Source organism: Protopterus annectens, chromosome 13.part0, assembly GCF_019279795.1.
Source record: "Protopterus annectens isolate FY-2018-M chromosome 13.part0, PAN1.0, whole genome shotgun sequence".
Taxonomy (NCBI): Eukaryota; Metazoa; Chordata; order Ceratodontiformes; family Protopteridae; genus Protopterus; species Protopterus annectens.
The window spans coordinates 1,056,675,421-1,056,695,465 of NC_056747.1; positions in this window are offsets into that span (position 1 = coordinate 1,056,675,421).

The following is a 20,045-nucleotide window of genomic DNA, read 5'->3' on the forward strand; positions in this document are numbered from 1 at the left end:
ATAATGGTGTTTGGAGAGACCTTCATATTCTCCAGAGTTCTCAGGAAAGCCAAGTGAGGTTCCTGAGTTTGGGAGGGTGGTCTGTAGCAGGCTACAAACTGAAAGGCAGTTTTCCCCACTGTTAGTTGCACATGGATGGTCTCCGATGCTTCATGCAGTGCCACTAACCTGGAGGTGTGGGTATCTTTGATGAATATAGATACTCCCCCTCCCTTTGTGGTTCGGTCCGAGTTTTGGGGCTGAAAAGCATGGTATGAGGTATAACCTGGTAGTGCTGGGGTTCTCTCGGGAGCCTTGAACCAGGTTTCTGTTACTGCACAGATATCAATATTCTCCATACTGAGGAGAGCTTTGAGTGCGTGCATCTTGAGGTTTAGACTTCTGGCATTGAGTAGCATTACCCTTAGTTTGTTTTTCCTTGTGTTGTCTATGGAGGTGGGTTTGTCTTTTGAGCCTTGCCTAAAAAAGGCACTATGGGGGTGGCAAGAGCTTTTGCCAGTATACGAAAGCCCAGGGGTGACAGGTGCAAGCCGTCCCTAGTGAAGCAACGTGGCTTGTCGAGCATATCATCCCGGGCTGACTGACACTGGATCCCCTTTGAATATATTACTCAGAACCTAAATAAATTATATATATTTCTATTGTGTTTTATACTGTGTTTTTTTAAAATTTCACTCGTTATATTTATTCAGTTTTTATTAAAGTTTCTCATATGTATACATTTTTATATTATATTCAGTCTTTTTCATGTCAGAGAGAAAATGTTTCAGTGGTGTGTTTTTTAAACTTCACTTTAGGTGTTTTCATTTTGTCACAATTAAACTTAAGACTATCAGCTGATTAGTGGACACACACACACATATGTATGTATATATATATATATATATATATATATATATATATATATATATATAGAGAGAGAGAGAGAGAGAGAGAGACAGAGAGAGACAGAGGGACTGATTCAGTGGGTCTATTATATTCTGAAGAAGTCTTACTGACAAAAAGCTGATTTGTATTCACTTAAAGCTTAAATAAACGTTTTACCCTTGGTTTGTGGCTCCTGAACAGTTTTTCACCTGAGAATATTTTTTGTTTATGAGATCTGAGCTGTACTACTTATAATGACAGGTTTTTTTGGACTCTCTTCTACAGAAAATGACACTTTGTGGCAGTGTGACTCCAGTATAGTACATCAACAAGGGGGGGAGCAAATGGTTGCTCTTATCAAAACACTGTAAGAGTATGGCAGTGGATCATTTAGTCCATCCTCTTCCTACATGCACACCAAATGGTTTCTCAGTCAGACAGTTGAATGAAGGCTGTTATATCTGTGGGGCAAAATGCAGCACAAACCACCTCTAACTAATTCCAAGTGTAAGAAATTTTCTTCAGATTTTTCCTGTGGGGGGTCAAACCAAAAATGCTCTTGTTCACAAGTTGCTATCTGCCTTCCTCTGCACTTTTCCTCATTTTATCTAGTGACGAATTTCATAGAGAAACCCAACCTTCTTAAGGCCAAAGTTCTCCTTGCAACTCATTTTTGCCCCAAGCAGATGTGGTTCCCCTAATGCATCTGTATTTGCTGCAAAATCCTTATGCGCATACCCCAACTAGGTATTTTTAATCCAGCCAGCCAGCCAGCCAGCCAACCTCACCAGCATGTTCACTGACTCAAGCTAACAGCTTGGTTTCTCCTGTTCTGCTAATAGCTTGCAACCCAGCTTTTTTCCGGGTTATTGCACATCTTTTCTGTCCAGAAACAACCTGGAAGACATGGTGGCAAATGCTCTGATTTTTTAATGTGAACTCCCTTCAAATGACTAGACCCATTTTTATGTCCTGTCTCATCTGTTCTTGACTACCTTTCATAGATTTCTGATTTGGGTCTTAGCTACCTTTCCATCAAAGTTTATCTGTCTGACGTTTCCCAATTTAATTGTGGTCTAGATCCTTCTGTTGCTTCCGTATGGTCTCTAAAACCTTCTTACATTGAACCTTTCATATCAGACTCCCTATTCCCGTTACATTTCTTTTGTGAAACATACTTCATGCTGGAAAACTTCACTCTTCCTCCATTCAGATTAACTTCTTTTGTGGACTTGTAGCATCTCTCGTAAAAGAACCTCTTTTGTTTGGTGGCCATAACTTCAACCAAGAGAATTTCTGAGCTTGGTGAAAATATCTTTTCGTATTGCAGAGACAAGATAGCACTTAAAATCAACCTCTCTTTTATGTTCAAAGTAATCTTGAGATGAATCTAAACCAAGCTCTTATAATACTTCCTTCCCCATCTATTCCAGCCATGGAGAGCATCTCCTCCATTGCATAGACATTCACATGCTAAAACCAAGGATATGCAAAAGAATGACCAAGACATTATTTCTTTTGCTAAAACCAGGATGGGACAAAGATTTTTTTTAAGCTCATCCTTTCAATGTGCATTACAAGCTGGCTGCATAGAATTTTGTCAGTGCTCATCCCTATAAACAGAAAAAAGCTGTTATAAAAGGACAATTTGTAAGAGCTGCCCGTATGATTACCAGTTTTGAAACATGTCTTGGTGAATGTGAATTATTGAAAGAAATGTTTGCGAAAAGGGGCTATCCCACTAGGTTAGTAAATGAGTTGCTTATTGAAGTGGTGAATAAAAGGGAAAGAGGGCACTTTAAGGCCATCCTGAATCAGGATTTAAATGAACCACACTTACTCACGGAGGTTGATGACACAAATGGACGTATTGGGGTGAGTTGTGGTGATGGAGGGACTGAGACTGTAGGAGTAACAGATTTTAGACCAAGAGTTTCTATGGCCTATAATAGGTCCAGTAATGAGACTGTTGATGTGGGGACTGAGACTGTAGGAGTAGCATATTCTAGGTCAGCATTTGTTACGGCCTATAATAGGTCCAGTAATATGATTGAGGACATCTTGCATAAGAATTGGGCTATTGTTACATCATATAATGATATCAGACAGTGGGTAGGTGAAAATCCTAATATTATATACAGGAGGGGTCGCACCCTTAAGAATATTCTTGAATCGGATGATAAGGGACCTATGGTAGGTTATATGAACAAATGTGGGTCATGTACAGTGTGTACACATATTCTAGAGGGACCTTCCTGTGTAATTAATGGGGCCACCATAAAAATAAAAAAGAAGGGGTTGTGTCAAACTGAAAGGGTGGCATATTGTGCCCTCTGTGTGGAATGCCCCGCTTTTTATATCGGAAAAACTGAAAGAAATCTTAAATGTAGAATTTATGAACATCTTAGGGATATAAAGTTGGGGAAAGAAATGAATGCCCTTGAAAAGCATTGTAATGGTTTTATTGGACATACATTTACATTTATTATTTTGGATGGGCTTGAAATCAACCCGAGGGGTGGTCCATGGACACTTCAATTATAGAAACAGGAGACCATCTGGCAAGTTAGAATGAATGCAACAAGCTGGCCTGGTATTAATGATGCTCTGTGTTTAGCATGCTTTTTAAAACTGAAAGCATTAGAAAGGTAATATGATATATACATATGTTCCTTTATAGTGATGCTATTATTGATGAGTGAATTTTGAATGGGGGAAGAGTTATTTTATGTACCATATGTTTAATTTAAGTGGAGCTTCTCTATTTATATACATATTTTTAAAAAGGTGTATTTAGCTTTTAATATGTATAAGGTCTTAATGAACAATACACTTTTAATGAATTATGTATTCTTATTGGTGGATTGTGATTATGGGGTGGATCTTTTACATTTAAAAAGTGACTGTTGACAGTGTTTGGCTATCTTGAAAAAGTCTCTGATTGAACAGAGATGAAAGTGCTTGATGGATTATTGCCACATTTTTATTTTATCGTGAATAAAGTGTGTTTTAGTTAACCTAGTTATTGCTGTCTTTACATCTGCTGCAGTGAATTTTGTGCTTAGTTTGGATATTCGACTTGTTGAATTTTGTCATTATAAATATGACAGGCTCATTTCAAGCTGTCAGAGCTAGTTCTACAAGAGAAGTGGTCATTTCTTCCACCACCTTCATTTGTGCAGTGGCTACTTGGTCTTTCCTGTACACGTTTGCAGGATACTCATCATCATTGTTAGCCTCCTTTTTTCCATTTTATACATGGGGTCACGGTATCGTGTTAACTGTTGCCATCTCCCTCAATTCAGTGCTACACTCCTGCCTTCTTCAGCACTCATGCCTGGCTGTTGCAGATCTTCTTTCACATAATCCATCCACCTCTTTGCTGGATGACCTTGTTTCCTCTTACCGTATTCCTGTCTGTCCCAAATCATCTTCACTAGATTGTCTTCTGCTTTTCTGCATGTCTGAACCACTGTAATTGGTTTCCTTTCATTTTTTTCTGCAATTGGAGCTACTTTGGCTTCTGCTGTTATGTCCTCATTTCTTCATCTGTCCCACAGTGTGCATCCTACCACTCTTCTCAGGCACTTCATTTCCATCATCTTTAGTGTCCTCATCTGCTCTGCCTTTACTCCCTAGGTTTCTGTACCATACAGTAGTACTGGTTGCACCACTGTCTTGTACACGTTACTTTTCAACTTTTTTTTGGCCTTCTTCTGTTATAGACTCAGGGGCGGCTCGTGCTGTTGGACTGCAGGACTGCAGCCCCGCCAACTGTAAAAATGAAATAAAATAAAAAACATTATCGCAGTCCTGGACATCGTGCATGCACACTCGTGGCATTTCCTAATAACCAGACTGCTGGTGAACCAGTCTGGACCATGCTCACAGAATCCAGACTGCCTCACCAGCAGTCCGGATTAGGAAGACAACATTACAACAGAGATTCCCAGAAATCTATGCAGTTACAACTGCATAGACTGAAAGGGGGATTGGACTGCAACGTCAGCAGGCTGGGTAGCTGCTTGCTCTCACTGTACTGCAGGAAGGAGTGTCATGGGCTTTGGTAAGTCAGCAGCTGCAGGAAGGATTTGCTCTTATGGAAGAAATGTGCAGACGAACAGATTTTGGGCAGGTAGTGTGTGTGTGTGTGTATGCGTATTGCATGTCAGTTTGCTGCAAGTCTAAATAAAGACTTTCAATTAAAAAAAAAAAAAAAGGAATTCCAGTGTTTCAATTTTGCAGTTAAATTAATGAGGCAGCCGTGAGTATGTTTGGTGATTCCTTTCACAGTGACAGGCTTGCTGTTACTTTAGAGGGTCTATGACATGTGGATTGTGAAAGAAGCAGAGTCAGTGTGTGCTCTTTTTTAAAAAAAGAATGCTGTCATAAACTGTATGTCTAAAACGTAAAGTAACTCATGCCTTGGACTAAGCTTTCTTAGCTTACCAAACTTTATATCACTTACAGGAATTTAGATAAGTAGTGAAACCAATCAATACTGACCAAGTTGTTATCAGCTGGGGAAAATAATCTAGAAATATCCAGCAAGAAACATGCTAGAACTTTCACATAAAAATAGAAAAGGAAAAAACTTTTAAGCAGGAATAATAGATGGTAAGTAAACTGTGAGAGTGTTAAAAATTCACTAAATTTCTTTTGGGTAAGCCAGAGTTCTGGAGGCTGATTTTCCATAATGTTAGACTTGCTTTCTAACTAACTGGAATAAATTAATTTTGTTTGTATGCTTTCAAATATGCCATTTGTGTTCTCAGAAATTATTCAGATGTTTTCTTTTGCTTATTTATTTTTTACGAGCACATCAAGTATAAACTTTAGTTGTGGCAGGCAACATTGTTTTGAAAGATGCAGTCTGCAACAATGACCTGAATCATTGTTCTTGAGTTTTTCAGTGCCATTTTAAAGTCTTCATTCTCCATGCTGCTGCTGACAGAACTGATATATTTTCTGATTAGCTGTAATGCATATGAATTATAATGCACAGATTTGCTTAAGGATTCCAAATCTTAAAAGGCGATGGTTTCCTTCTGCTTATTTCAAGTTGAAGTACCATCACTGATATTTACTAAAATCATGCCTTTTACTTTTGTGTGTATTCACTAAAGTCATGCCTTTTACTTGTGTGTGTGAAATGTCCCAGTTAAACATACCTGGTGGCTAGACTCAAACCCTGCACCTTGCAAACACGTAGCAAGAGCCTGAATTCCCTAGCCACCACCACTTGTGAAATTTTTGCCTCATATTTCTGGTTGTATGGAGTTTGAATAATGACAGGCATTTCAATTTCAGACTTCATATTCTTCAGAAAGTACATAGTAACACACCTTTTATTCTAGCAATGTTCTGCTTATAACATTAATATTTGAAATTTGTCACTAGTTTTGGGGCTGTATTCCTCCATTAGTATTTGTGCTGAGAGGTTGAAAGCTATGGTGAGAACTTAATTCACTGAATATGTTTAGGGAGCTGCATTCCCCCATTATTGGCTTTGTCTAGGTGTTTTGTGCTAAGAGGTTGAGAGCTATGGTGAGAACTGAATTTACTAAAAGATAGCCATTTAAGTTTCAGTCTACCTGTCTTTCAAGAAACAGCTGAAATGGTATAGTGGTGTGTTTCTCTGACTGTAGTGCACAGGGTCCAGGGTTCAAGGGTTCATATGTTGGTACTAGGCTATCGGCCCTAGGGCCTATACAAGCCTAGCCATAACAATTCCCTGGATATTTCTTCCCACAATATTTACTTCCCTGGACCCCCGTCTAGTAGGGCAACTGACATGATCCCTGGGGTGAATTTCCTATCTCCCATCCAATCATCAAGGTTCCTTTTGAAGAGGGCCATGGAGGCACTCTGCTTGATATGTATGGGCAGTCTATTCCAGAGTATGGGGAGTCTCTGGGTCAGGAATCTATCCCTCCAGCATGTTTTGTTCATTGTGATGACAAGGTTTAGATCCCTGGAGCGTGTGGCTCTGAGGGATTAGGATTTCTTTAAGTGGAGCATGTCCAACAGCTCAGGGTTTGACATGGCCTTGTATGTTAAGCAGAGAACGCCTCTGAGTAGACGATATGCCACATAGTATAGCTGGAGTTTTTTTAGACGATCAGTATAGGGCATCTGATTTAGGCCTGTGATTCTTTTAGTGAGGTATTTTTGGCAGTGAAATGCATGCTGGTAACAGCATTTTATTCTAGCAACTTTCCAAGATTATACAAGCAATGTTTAAAATGTGTCCCTAGTTTTTCAGCTTTTGTTCCCCACCCCAATAAATTTTGGATTTTTCCACTATTCTTGTGCTTCAAAGTTAAGAGATACAGTTGAGTGTCAAGTGGATTTTACAAGGAGCAGAGAAGTTTAATGCTGCTTATGCTGAGTCTGCTTGTATTGTTAATAGCACAACAGGTAGTGTACTTACTTTTTATGCAGAAGACTATGGGTTCTACTCCCACAGTATATAGATGCATTGCTGATACTGTACTGTGTTGTACTTTTAAAGGGGGTGGATGCTGCAGTCCTGAGAATGTCCTCTTTGGTGGAGATACATAGTAACGAGGAACCTGTTATCAGTTTGCCATCCATTCCTTATTGCAATATTATTAGCTTATAATTTTTTTTATTGCAACATAGGCAATTTATTCCTTAACAACAGCAGGCACTTTATTTGTAGATGAAACAATGAAATTTAAAGTTATTTGCTAGCAGCAACCTCTTCATTCGTTACAGATCTCTTTAATCTGGAATTATTTAGATGATTTTTACTTCTGCAGAGATTGTGCATATTTACTGATATTGGTGGATTGTAGAAGTTTGAATAGACTTTTATGATAGAAATGTTCTGAATTGGGCAGTTTTGTCATTATTAGTGCGTGCATTTTGTTTTCTTGTTTAATGGACAAATGTTCAAAACAAATTTAAAATGCCCTCTAACAGCTGTACTGTATTATATGAGGAATATAATTTAACACAATCAGGAAGGTGTATCAAAGAACACATGTATGTTTCCTGTGCAAGGGGCCTATGATTTGAAAACAGCCTAAAGTTAATCTTTATCTGCTACTGGCCAGATGTATTTTTGTTTGAATGTGGGTTTCAATGCTGTTTCAATGAATGTGAGTTTAAAAGGCAGAGAAGTTTTAATGCTAAGTCCATTTTCATTGTGAGACTGCATTGCTTTGTTTAGCAGATTTCTATTAGTGCTGTAAAATGTAAAATAAAACTTTTAAATGAAACCCAAATCATTGTAGAAGTAAAGCAGTATGCAGATTACAGTGTTTATGGTAAATAGTGTGAAATAGCCAAGTCATGGTACATTGGAATAGCTGCAGGGGGAGGCCCCATTCCATCATGATTTTGTGAGGAGGGAAAGGGCGGCAAACTCAGACACCCCAGGATGAACTATACCTCTTAACTGTCCAGATTTTTGCAGAATGAATAGATGTTTGCTTCTTATTTTTGGTTTGTTCCTCACAAAATCTGTGGTTTTCTGGCAAATCATTTAGGAATGAAGTCACTAAATAATGACAGACATTGAGTTTCAGACTTCATACTCTTCAGAAAAATGCATGCTAAAGTAAGACCTGTAGTTCTGTCAACTGACTATGTTTATACGAGAGCAACTTTTAGTACTGTTCGTATGTTCCCGCAATATATGTGGCCTTGTCCAAATTTCCTGTGTTAAGAGGATGAGAGGTACACGCAAATAAATCACTTTATAGAATTAGGTATATCCGAACCTCTCAATTGTCCCTGATTTTGGTTCAAAATGTTGCTCTCCCCCTAATAATCCCTCCGCAAAATGGCAAATTTGGAAGAAAACATGGAAGGTTTACAATTAATAAATAATTGTAATGATCAGTTATAGATTACTTTTAATTTCAGAAATGCATGTAGATTCTCTTATTTTGTCAGCTGCTCAAGTTAATAGTACTAATATTAAAATGTGTCCCTTTTTTGACAGGTTCCTAGTTGTATTGTGTAAGTATTTTATATTTTTGTATCACATTTTTGGTCCATTTTTCATACAATTGTGGTTTTCTGGCAAATTAGTGGCAAATCATTAAAGATTGAAGCTAGAAAATAATGACAGACATTTGAGTTTCAGATTTCATACCCTTCAGAAAATTCATACTAATACAAGACCTACTATTATCTTTCTAAATTTATAAGGGTAATATTTGAAAATGGTCCTTATTTTTGGGCCTTTGTCCCACTTCTGTTTATGGCTTTGTCCAGATTTCTTGCTCTGAGGCTGAGAGATATGACAAATGTTTCAGGGCCATCAACGTCAGCCAGAGACATTTAATTGTAATTGTTACATACTTGTTGCACCCCACTCCACCACTTAGTGACTCTAGATGTGTCCAAGCAAGGCAAGAAGCAGTTATGCAGTGTAAGTGTGCAGAGTATCCCCCCACCCAAAGTAGACACAAGTACTACAGTGGCTTTTCATCTGTCCTTGATTTTGCAGAATATTCTGGTTTTCTGTCATATTTTTATACTGTTGATTTATGCTTCTTATTCAGAAAATACATGTCATTGCAGTGCCTGTTGCTCTGTCTTTAAGTAGCAATGCTTTAATGACCATCAGGTAAGCTTGTCTAAGACTGTAAGATGCAAGTAAGCTTTAATAAGCATACTGTTAAAGAATTACCAACAATGAAGGCCTTTTTGTTGTTGCCATGCAGAGAATATTTACATAATTAGATAGCGTATAAGCCTTAAGTATTGAAATGCATATGACAGTATTTGTAATAAAGGATAGGATTACAGTATTTTCAGAAGCTCATTACATTTGTTGGAGACTTCAGTCATCTTTGCAGGCTTTATCTGTAAGCTAAACAGAATGTCAGTCTATCATGTGTGGTCCATAACCTGTGCACTAATTCTTTAAGCAATTTATCTTGAGCTTGTTTCTTGTTTGCTGCTATTTTTTACTTTCATCATGTTTTCCCCATGAAACAAGTAGATATTTGTTGTCGGGCAGGATAAGAAACATTTTTACAAGTGGGGGTATTGCTACTTTCAGCATGTTACTTGGTACTTTTATAAAGCTAAATATAAATTATAATTATAACTGCAGTGCAAGGAGAAGTGGTTTGAGTTTAGTGCTGCTTGTTTTTTTATACCTGATTTTGACCAGCATTCCAGTAATGTATTTAAAAAGTAATTTATTTTTTCATGCCTCACAACCTTTTTGTTTCCATCTAGATATTAAGTAAGCTGTCATGTAGCCAATGCAATGAAATATTTTTTCTTCTACAATTCATTTTGTCTTGATTGGACTCTCATAATAATGGTTTGGCAGTGGCACCCAAGGCAGCATATTTAATTAAAGTCCCAGTTTTTGCGGGTTTTTAGCATAGCTCCACCTCTTTCTAATTGGCCACACCCCTTCCTGTTGGCCCCACCCATTCTGCTGTCTCCTGCAGCCCCCCTTTGATTTGAAGTCACCAGCTGCCACTGTATAGACTATACCTGAGACTATGCCAGATGGCTGCAGCCCCCTCTGATTCTAGCTTTTGACTTCTTTATTCAGACTTTCATTCTCCTCAACTACCCCTCCCAGATACTTGAAGCTATTTACCTGGTCCACTGTCTTCTCTTCTATCTAAATTCTCAGCTTCTTCTGATTCATACAATTTACTACCATTACCACTGTCTTATCTGTGCTTAGTTTTATCCCATGTGCCTTCAGTTTTGCATTCCACTCCCCCCATTTCCTTTGCTGAAGTTCTTGCTCAGAGTCTGAATACAGAAAGTTTGTTGATCTGTCTTCTCTTACCTGTTTGGTAATGTAGTCCATAATCAGTATGAACAGCAGTGGGCTCAGTGCTGAACCATGGTGCACACCCACTCCCACTGGGAACACTTCTGTGAGACCAAATACTGTTTGTACTTGAGTCATTGGGTCCTTGTACATAATGTTTCTAGGAATTTGAACCATTGCAGTATTGCCCAAATCAGCTTTCTTGGGACCTTGTCATATGCTTTCTCCAAGTCTAGGAATGCCCAGTTGGACTCTTTCCTCATCTCTAGCTTCTTCTCAACTATCTGTCTCACTGCAAACATCAGGTCAGTTGTGCTGCATCCTGATTTGAACCTGAACTGCTCATCTCCCATCTTACATTCTACTACATATCTGCATATCAATCAACCTCTCCAGAACTTTCATGCAGTGTGACAGGACTTTGATGCCTCTGTACAGCTCTGCAAGAGAAATTATTTGATAGATTAACAATTCAGAATAGCAAGCAGAGGCACTCACACAGACAATTCTACCTTAAGCTTTTACTCAAAAACCCAGCCTTGTTCATATGGCTTGCACCACAGATTACTGCTACTATCAATTATGTGGATGTGGCATCAACTGAAAACTCATTTCACTGAATTTCAATTCACTCTCAAAAAATTGCTGAAAGCTCAAATCACTGAAAACTCATTTCACTGAATGTAAGTACTGTTGGGCAAATAAAATGTTATATGCCCTTTTCCCCACTATAGTGTAATCCTGGAGTTGTTATATATAGTTAGGGGGGGTGGGGGGCATAGCCCCCCACCTACTTAGCTTTTATATTTATGAATCTCATTTCACTGAAAGCTAACAATATAAAACCAAAAGTAGGTAGGGCCTATGTCCTCCACATCCTCCAATGTGGGGGGCTCTGCTCCCAACCCCCTTAACTATATATACTAACTCCAGAATTTCACTACAGTGGGGAAAAGGCCATATGCATTTTATTTGCCCAACAGTACTTACATTCAGTGAAATGTGATTCAGTGAAATGAGTTTTCAGTGATTTGAGCTTTCAGCAATTTGGTGTGAGTGTTTTGAAATTCAGTGAAATGAGTTTTCAGTGAATCAAAGTAGTCTCGTGTGTGTGTGTGTGTGTGTGTGTATACACACACATACTCACATACACATATATATGTATATGTATATATAAATATATATATATATATATATATATATATATATATATATATATATATATATATATATATATATATATATATATATGTATATGTGTATATATATATATATATATATATGTATATGTATATATATATATATATATATCTATATGTATATGTATATATATATATATATATATATATATATATGTATATGTATATATATATATATATATATATATATATATATATATATATATATATATATATGTATATGTATATATATATATATATATATATATATATATATATATATATATATATATATATATATATATATATATATATATATGTATGTGTGTGTGTATATATATATATATATATATATATATATATATATATATTTACACACACACACACACACACATATATATATATATATATATACACACACACACACACACACACACTATGATAAATTGAGCAATATGATTGTAAAAGCTGAGACATCAGCTCACGAGTTACATGCTTATATGGAATTTAAGTACTATTGCAGTAACACTGGGCGGCACAGTGGTTAACATTGTCACCTCACAGCAAGAGGTTCTCCGGTTCAATTCTCGGCTGGGGTGCCTTCTGTGTGGAGTTTGCCTGTTCTCCCTGTGTTCGCGTGGGTTTCCTCTGGGTACTCCGCTTTCCTCCCACATTCCAAAGACATGCATCTGGAGCATTTCTCCCCGGGCCTCCGCTGAAAACAGGCTCTGTGGAACCTAGTCGGACTTTCCCGGTCAACAAAATGATAAATAAAAATAAATAAATAAAAAAACACCTTTATGAGCTATTTACAATCCTGATACTCATGTAGTTTCTTTACTACTCTGCCAAATTATGCACAATAGTTGCGGTTTGAACACCCCTGGTTTTGACTTTCCCCATGCAGACTAGTAGCTTTAATTTCTGTGGATAAAGTTAGATCCATTGTAGATCAGTCTCAGAGCAGGTTTTGATAGTAGAAGACCGTTTCTGGTCAGGATGAAACAAATTGTATGTAGACTTCATAATAACTAAAGACAGATGTCAGAGTGTTGTGGGGACAAAGGGACATATCTCTTTTATAATTACAGACATGATTGTAGCCACCCGTAAAATTAAAGACTCAAGTTCCATGGGACCAGACGGTATAGCTTGTATTTTCCCCACACAGAATCAAGGAGAATCTGACTAAGCCCCTCTTAATCATATTAAATAAAATATAACAGAAACAGATGTAAAGTCCCTTGAAATCAAAGGGCAAAAAATCCAGGCTGAGAATGATTCCAAAATAACAGCAAAGAATCCGCAGATATACGTGCAGGTACCAGTTTATTCACAGAAGACACAAGCGCTTTCACAATAGCTTCTTCAGGTGTAACTTCTCCATGAAAATACACATCTTATATACTCTACCTAATTAATCCAAACAATCAATTAACATACTAAAATATTTTTTAAAAGATATTACACCTAAAGACATAAATAAATAAATAAATAAATGTTACCTAACTGAAATGCATACATTTATAATGCAAGTACAATAAATAGTGGACAGTGAATTATAGTTGATAGTGAACTATGCATGTATATATACGTATATAATTTTAAAAATATAAATATATATAAAAATATATTTATAAAAGTACAAAAAAAAAAAATATATATATATATATATATATATAGTTAAAATATACACATTTGTTTATGTAAAATATATATATATACATAAGTAACAAAATTATAGAATCATAAATATATTTACATTTATATTTAAAAATTGTGAACATACTTAAAAATATATATATCAAAATTAATCTATTCAATCGTCTACTACGAAGTACAGGCTTGATAGGAATGCATTCATTAAGGCCATGCCCAAAAGTAGACCTGAGCCTCACAATCCATTTCGCTTCAGTATTCTCAGTTCTAACCCTCATGTCACCACCTCTGCCATTCTCATATATAAGAGATAAAACTCTAAACTTGAATACATGGTCATCTCCCATAGCACTAATATGTTTAGCTAGAGCATTAATTTTTTACTTCTTCCTAACATGATAAAGATGCTCCCTTATCCTTTCTCTAAGGGTTCTGTCAGTTTTGCCTATATAAAAACAATGGCATGACTGACATTCTGCTAAAAAAGGTATGTTTGGTGCCAAGTTCTTCAGAACTGGTGCCTCTAATAAAGGATTCATCTTCCATTGCCTTTTCTGTCCCTAGGACTCGATATTCACCACCAGTAGATCCATTTCCAGACAGACTTCCTTTGCCTTTTTTTGGAGAGACCCAGGTCTGTATCTGTCATAGCCACCTGTTCTTCCAGAAGTCTTACCGAGGACAATGTGGCGAGATTGGTGAGGAAACTTTTCTGGGCACAAGGTGTGACAGGGTCCACCTTGGTTCCTACCCCAATGGGTCAGGGATTTCAATCTTCAGTTACTGCTCCTTTACTTCCTCCTTTAACTTCTCTTGAAGCTTCAGAGACAATGGTTCTAAGCTGACTGGTACTGGCTATGTCAGATCCTAAGATATTCTTATCTTCAGAACTGATGGTCTTCAGTTCAATTGGAGCCTGAGACCTCTTGGAGCTGTATCTTCCTGTTGGTTCCAAGGGTCTGCAGTTGATTCCTATTTTTTCTGAGCCCTCTCTGCACCTCAGGGCTTCAGCATGGATCAGCTTGGCTCCATCTTCTTCCTCAGGAGTGATTTACTTGGGCCGGAGAGGGACTATGGCTCCAAGGTCCACCCTCTTGGATCCAGGGTACTTTCCTTCTCTAGGGGGATCTGCTTTCAAGGCTATGGAGAGAGCCATGCCTGCAACAGTCAGTAGGTCAGTTCCTTCCCTCTCAGAATAGCCAACTCTGTCACATATTCATTCAGAACCTCAACCATTACCTCCACCAGAACAGCGAGTACCAAAGCCTCAGGTTTCCCAGCAGGGTGCCCCCTCTTCTTCTGATACCTCATGAGACCATCCCACTCAAGAGAACATAGGAAGAAGAAGTGCAAGAGGAAGCACTTGGATTCTCTGGAAGAATCTATCACAGAAGACACAGATTTCAATGTGGGTGAAGGATCCCCAAGGTCACCTCCTGATGATGTCTCATTTGGAGACATCTTAGAAATCCTTAAGCAGAGAGGTGATTGGTAGCCCATCAATCCTTTGACTGAGGAATCCATTTACCTGCAGACCTTTGGTACCCATTGATCTACTTCCTGGGTAACTCCATCCCCCAAAGAGCTCACTGAGTTGATCTCTTGGTGGGCATGGAAGGCCCCTGATTCCATTGAGCCAATCCCCTGGACACCAGAAACAATTATCACTACCCCGGAGGATAAGCCATTCTGGAGAAGAGGTTTACCTGTGGATTCCATGGTCATGTTGGCAGCCACAAAAAAGGAACTAGCAGAGGAAAGTTCCTTTATCCATCCTCCCAAAAAGGAGTCTCAGACAATAGCTAGATTTTGGAAGTGAGTTTATGCATCAATGACCTTTGCCTTATGGTCCTGGACCTACCTGGCACATTTCAACAGACTACAGAGGGATTTGATTAAATAACTTTCAGATACCCTCTCAGGAGCCATTTCTGAAGAGGTTCGGTAGTCTGTTACCTCTCAGCTGACCACCCTAAATTCTATTTCTAACTCTTCCATGAGGCTCATTTCATATGTAGCTGAAGGAACGACCAGAGCAGCAAGTTCAGGCATTGCCATTAGGAGGCACACTTTGATGTGCTTATGTGATTTTGAGGAGCCCTTTAAGTCTTCATTTGTCAGTGCTTCTTTTGAAGACACATTCTTGTTTGGCCCTAAAGTTAGACACATTGTCCAAGTGTTAGAAAGATGGGAAAATCCTTTCTGTTGTGGACGTACATTTTTCCACTCCTCAAAGATCCTTTTCATGGAATCAGTGCATCAGTGGGAAAATGTGGTTGAGGAAATACCAAGTGTCTTCTCAAGACACACATGGTGGTAGTTCTCCCAGGGACAGAGGGGGGAACTCTAATGGTAGATGCTACCCTCATGGTAGAGGTGGTCTGCAAAGCCAAGGGTGCAGAGATTCCTTCTTTGGTAAACCCTTTCAGCACTCCTGAAAGGAGGCCCGATTGTCTTCCTCTGGAGGCAGTTGGGGGTTGTTGGTTTCTGCATCAGAGAGCCTGGCTACAGATAACTTTCGATACATTGGTGCAGAGGATAATATCCAGAGGCTATATTATACCATTTTCCCTTCCTCTGTCCACTTGCAAAAAAATTGTAGATGCTCCACCAGAGAGAACAAGCAGCATTACAAATACAAAAGATGCTAGAAAAAAGCCATTCAAGAGGTCCCACCAGACCAGAGAGAATCCAGAATTTACTCAAGGTTCTTTTTAGTGCCAAAAAAGACATCGGACTGAAGACTGATTTTGGATCTCAGCAATTTAAACAAATGAGTTTGGCGATCCAAATTCTGAATGGTAGCAGTTCAGACCATTCTTTCTTTTTTTGAAAAGGACGGCTGGATGTGCTTGATAGACTTTCAGGATGCATACTACCACATAAAGATGCACAGGCAATCCAGAAGTTTCCTGAGCTTCTGGCTGGGAACCAGTCACTACCAATTCAGAGTACTGTCCTTTGGCCTCACCACAGCCCCCAGGGTGTTCATCAAGTGCATGGCAGTAGTAGCGGCTCACTTGAGACTGCAGGGATTCCGAGTGTTTCCATATTTGGATGACTGGCTCATTACCACTACGACCAGGCATTGACTGTTAGAGGAAAGACAAAAAGTTCTCCAAACATGCTCTTACCTGGGCATAACCATAAATTAAGAAAAATCTCATCTCAAGCCAACACAAACACTGCATTTCATAGGGGCTTCTTTAAACACAAGGACCGCAATAGCCTCCCTTCCCCCACAAAGACTGGAGGCAATTTGATTTCAAGTCATGAAAATAATCAACAGCAACAAAGTACAAGTGAGATTAGTTCTTCAGGCACTAGGGTCCATGGCAGCATCTGTAATGCTCATCCCCTTGGCCAAATTTCACATGAGAATTTTACAATGGCTGCTTGCAACACAATGGTCCATGCTTTATCAGCCAATGTCAATGTCAACTGCAATCACCATTGTATGCAAAAGAGATTTCATATGGTGGGTTCGATCTGATCAGATTTTACAGGGCCATACATTCACTCCCCCTCAGCCCAAGGCCACAGTGACCACAGATGCTTCCCAGATGGGAGGCATTGTCTGGGGAGGATGGTCCAAGGCACTTGGTCCCCAGCAGAGCCCAATTTGCACATCAATGTCCTAGAGATGAGAGCAGTGCTTTTAGCTTTGCAGGCCTTCCAGGATGCTCTCCCCTTGGGAACTATTGCAATTCAAATGGACAACATGTCAGTAGTTTGGTACAACAACAAACAAAGAGGAACCAGATCCTAACCTATTGTGTCGAGATGATCTCAGAGTGTGGCAGTGAGTGATCTCATCCAACCGTTTTCTCATAGCAATGCACATTCCATGGAAGTCCAATGTAATAGCAGACAAATTGAGCAGGTGCATACTTCTATCTCAAGAGTGGTCTCTCAATCAGAAAGTGTTGAAAAGGATATTCCGAAGATAGGGTCAGCCATGCTGTGACCTGCTTTCTTCTCCCCTAAACAACAAGTACAGCAACTATTTTGCCATGATCCCCCCACAGGGGGAGTTACCGAGGGATGCTCTTCTTCGCAACTGGCCCACTGGTATCCTTTATGCCTTTCCTCCAATTCCATTAATTCCTAAGATCTTACAGAAAGCAATCAGGATGAGGAGCACAGTTATCCTCATTGCACCTTATTGGCCTCGATAGATTTGGTTCCCCTTCATTTTGGCTTCACCTAATTCGACAGTCTTGGATTCTGGATCCAAGTCAGATCTCCTGTCCCACCCAACAGGCGTGGTTCATCTGGTCATTCTAAATCTCAAGCTGACAGCTTGGCTTCTCCGATTCCATTAGTAGCCAGGTGACCTATGGTCTCTTCCCCTGTCCAACACATACTGTTATCTTCTCATAAGCCATCTATACAAAAGCTTTGCTCCAGTAAGTGGAAGAGATTAGCACATTGGGCACTCCAGAATAACAGTGAACCTTTTTTGTCTCCAATTCATGATGTTCTACAGTTTTTAGCTTTGCTTTTCAATGAAGGGGTTTTGGCTTCCACAATCAAAGTCCAGTTAACAGCTATATCCAACTTTCACATTGGTTTTCAAGGCTCCTCAGTTGCGTCTCACAAACTTTGTAAAGCATTTTTGTGGGGTGCTCTTCTTTTAAAACCTCCTTACAAAGATCCTACCCCCCTTGGGACCTGAATTTGGTGTTGCAAGAAATTACTCAGTCTTTCTTTGACCCAACTAATGATTGCAATATTAAGTTTCTATCTTGGAAAACTATTCTTTTAGTGGTGGTAACTTCTGCTAGAAGGATTTCAGAGATTCAAACCTTGTCTTCTAAATCACCATACCTAGTTTTTCACAAAGATAGAGTCACATTCAGAACCAACCCCTCTTTTCTGCCTAAGGTGGTTTCAGAGACCAATATCAGCCAATGTATTAACCTGTCAGTGTTCTTCCCCAGCTTCTCTAACAAAGGTGAATATTGCTTACATTTGTTAGATGTTAACAGACAATTAAGATTCTATCATCACAGAACAAAAGATTTCAGAAAGTTGGACCAATTATTTGTTTCTTTCTTGCATACTAGACTGGGAAAACCTGTGAGCAAAGTGACATTAGCCAGATGGCTCACTGATTGTATCTCATTCATCTATACCAAGTTAGGTATTTCCTTGTTGAAACCCTTTTTAAGCCATTCAACCAGGGTCATAGCAAAGATAGCTGTATTCCAATCTACAGCTCCCATGGATGATATCTGTTTAGCAGCAACTTGGGCTACTCCACATACATTTATTACTCATTACAAATTGGATCTAGTCACCAGGATATAAGGTAGCTGGGGACTCTGTCCCACAGGTTGAGGATAGAATGAAAATTGACATCAGATAAAGAAGTTATGTACTCACCATAATGTTCCATCTGTGTTGTCCATTTTCATTCTTCCTCAACTCCCCACCCTCCAACCCCCTGCCCTTGATTTATGGAAGAACAGGTGATTGATGGATTATTACCTTTTTTGGGATAATTTTGCAGTAATAGATATAGTCTCCATGAAAGCCTTTGTCTGTTTCTATTAGCAAACTTGATCTGAGATAATTGAACCAGGTGCATTGTGGGTAAGGGATGAGCTTGAGAGAGTTTTTGATTCCTACAAGCTATTGTAGTGACTGAGTCATTTTCAAACATTTGGAACTGAACCCACAGACTGAGGAAAAATGAAAATGGACAACACAGATGGAACAGTATGGTGAGTATATATCTCCACACATTTCCTCTTCTGTTATTCCCTTACACAGCCATTCATTTATTATGTTCTCAAAAATAATTGTCTCTACCATTTATGTAAAAAAGGAATACATGTTCCATTGGGCTCCAGTGCACTGTTATCATTTACTTCTTTAAATATGCATTGCAACTCAGAAACTGTTATAAATTTCTCCACTTGCTCTCAATTTGTTTCTTACCTAACTTTTTTATCTTCCATTCTTTCACTACCTAGATCACTTTCTTTATGTGTATTTCTAACACATTTCCTTACTATATCCATATTTCTTGTTTATATTTAATTTATACATTTTCATCATTCAGTTCTTTTATTTACCATCCACATTATCCCTCCCAAAAAACAAAGTGACACCTCCTCATTTCTCCCTCTGGAAAAATCTGTAGATCATGATTTTTACTTTCAACCTATTTTTATATATGTATTGTTATTTCTTTGTAGTCACTTATTAATATGCCATATTCTTGCATTTTTCCTTTTCTCCTCTTCAACTTGTAAATATACATTTTGATATTGTCTTTATACTTTACCCACCAGTTCTGCAACATACTATAGATAAGTCTCAAAAGTTTTATGTTCAAGCCACAATAATTTGAATTCACTTTTCATGCCTTTACTTCTCATGTTAAACTGTTAATCCATTATGTCTCTCTGATAAATTCATTTTCTTCTATCTCTGCTCATATAGTTATAGAATCTATAAAACTTTCAACCCTTTCTTTCTACCCTGATTTTTTCAACCCTTATGATATAATGAAATAGTAAGTTTCCATCTTTATGTTCCCTATACCA